Source organism: Manacus vitellinus, unplaced genomic scaffold (genome assembly GCF_001715985.3).
Source record: "Manacus vitellinus isolate BGI_N305 unplaced genomic scaffold, ASM171598v3 scaffold_94_pilon, whole genome shotgun sequence".
In the NCBI taxonomy this organism is placed as follows: Eukaryota; Metazoa; Chordata; class Aves; order Passeriformes; family Pipridae; genus Manacus; species Manacus vitellinus.
This window is the reverse complement of record NW_021940890.1, coordinates 1,005,972-1,008,707: the sequence shown is the minus strand read 5'-3', so window position 1 is coordinate 1,008,707 and position 2,736 is coordinate 1,005,972.

The window sequence follows — 2,736 nt, the reverse complement described above, 5'->3', positions numbered from 1 at the left end:
CTCTGCATTGCTGTTCCTGCCCTGGTTCAGGGGACGGGTGAGGTTGGGAGGTTGGACTCTGCTCTCCCAGCACATTCCATCATTCCAGCAGCAAAACCCCCCAAAACAAGGCAGGGGCTCCGGGCTCGACCCCCCCACACCGAGGTTTGCCTTAATGATGCAGCGACGAGCTAAATATATTTTTAATTTCATATTTTAATTTGTCGAGAGCATCTCGGCGGCTCTTCAATGAGATTTAAAGTGCAGTTTATTCCACCAGGAATCAACCCAGTCACTGGCTAAAATTAGATTAGTGGCTCCAGTGCTTAATTAGCAAAAAGGTTTGGAGGCTGCCTTTTGGAACATTCTGGGCCACATCTCATTAACCCAGCCCTGAGTAACTTTCTCTGCTGATGTGTGATTTGTAAACAAGGGGGGATTCAGGAACAAGACACAAATATGGAGCTATTTTCCCAGTTTATAATACATTATATTCCTTCCAATATCCCATTTAAATCACCACTCTTTTGGTTTCAATTTGTTGTGAAAGTCAAGCTACTAAGAAGACAAACAAAAAAAAAAGGAGGGAAAACGGTGCAGGGTTTGGGGGACAAAGTTTTAATTTCTTTTTTTTTGGCCAATTTAGTTTTTACTTAAACTTCCCAGATACATGAGCAGACTTTCCAAGGGTGCTCCTGAATATCCAATTCTTACTTCTTGGAAGAGGCAGGATGTGACTTTGTGTCTGTTTTCAACCTACTTATGGGTAATTAAAGTGGTTTTTACAAGCTTCAGTTATTTTTAGTACCAGAATAGTCTTAAAAGCTGCAGCCTGTTCCTCTCTGGGTTTGCTGCTCTTGTGCCTTGAATCACATTCCAAACTGTCCTGTATTTATGGGGCCTGGATTGACCCAAAAGCTTTGCTCTTACAAGGTGGTACTTTTTGTTTTCAGCCACTTTTTGGGTTGGTTTTTCACCAGTTTTGTGTCTTCACACCAAAGGCAAAGGTTGGTATTTGTGACATGTGTGTTTTTAGCTCGGTTTTACCGAGGACACTGGGGGGATATTGAAACAACATATTGTTGTTGTGGCCAGAACTTCATTTCTCTTATTTAGGGAAGCACTGAAGCTCCTTCTGTGTCTTCACTGTCATAAAACAACAAGTGAAGAGGAAGTTCTGGGGGTTGAGTGGAATTCTGAGCTCAACCATTTCAGTGACACGCTGGAAGGATGAGAAACCACAGGACAGATGGTTTCACGAGCCTCAGGATCGTGCCAAGAGCCCCCAGCCATCAGGAGACACAGGGTTAGGGATCTCTTGCCAAAGGAAAAAGGTTCTTCTTTTAATACAGGATTATAAAACCAAAAGGTTGGCCCATTCATGTGGCCATAATTTATCTGTTGAGAAGGAAATGAAAACCAGGAGTGCTCCTGAGATCCTGTAAAACACCAGCCAGAGGCAGCCCAGCCCTGGGAATAAACCCAATAAAAGGGATGTGGAGGTGAGGGAAGGGAAAAGTCTGAATGGGTTCTTGGTCAGGATGTTTGGACCCCAAGCAAGATTTTGGGATGGGACCTTAAACTTGCTTTTGTATTTTAACAGGAACAACCACTGTTCTTCTCCAGTTTGGGAAGAAAACATGAGAAGCCAACGGCCTCCCAGTGCTGAGGGGGCCTTATAAAGGACAGGGAGAGGGACTTTGTACATGGGCAGAGAGTGACAGGAGAAGGGAGAACACTTTCAAGCTAAAAGAGATTTAAATCAGGTGTTAGGAAGAAATTCTAGGGCTGGAACTAGATGGGCTTGAAGGTCCTTCCCAACCCAAACCACTCTGTGATTGTGCAATAGAAGACCTTGCAAAAGGTGGGGTGGGAGATAAAAACAGCAATAACACCCCATGTTTTATAGTTTTACAGTTTCCCCCCCTTATCTTGTCCATGTGCCAACAGAACTGTTATTCCCAGGCTACACTGAAGGACATTTCTCCCACAGGTATCCAACACCACGAAAACTCCTGGATTGCACGTGGGATCACTGCAGGCTCAGCCCAGAGTCCCCCCACTAAACTAACTCCTCACTCTGAAAGCGTTCAGACTCCCCAGAACCTTTCAGTCTCCCTGTAAATTCCCAAGGAGGGCCATTCCAGGAGCCATTTCCTGGGTTTGGATCATAACAGCAACTTTCTCCCAAAGCACTTTCCACAACCCAGCTGTGGCAGCACCAGGTACAATCAGCTGGGAGGAAAAAGGAACCAAAGAGCAACTTCACTTGGCAAAATAGTTTCCCTCTCTTCCCAACGTTCCTACAGGGAAAGGCTGATGGAATAATAATCTATCTCAAGCACTACTATCCTCACTAAGCTGTTCAAATTTCAGTTGTACTAACAACTAAATTTTTGCTTCGTTTTTGAATCATGGAATCGCTGAGGTTGGAAAAGCCCTCTGAGATCGAGTCCAACCCATCCCCACCCTGTCACCCAGCACCACGTCCAGTCCTTCCTGGGACACCTCCAGGGGTGGGGACTCCACCACCCCCCATTGGGAATGTCACACTTCCTTGGCATTGAGCACAAGTTTATCAAGGCCATTCAGAAGGACCTTAGAAATACACAGAATTGTCCCAGCAAGTGGCCTGAGCAACAGAAAACCCAAAGCTTCCATGCAACAATTTCTACATCTAATCTTTAAGATTTTAAAGGATTTCTGTAAAAAAATACTTGAATTCTATTTTTATTTATATTTGTAATATATGTGTAT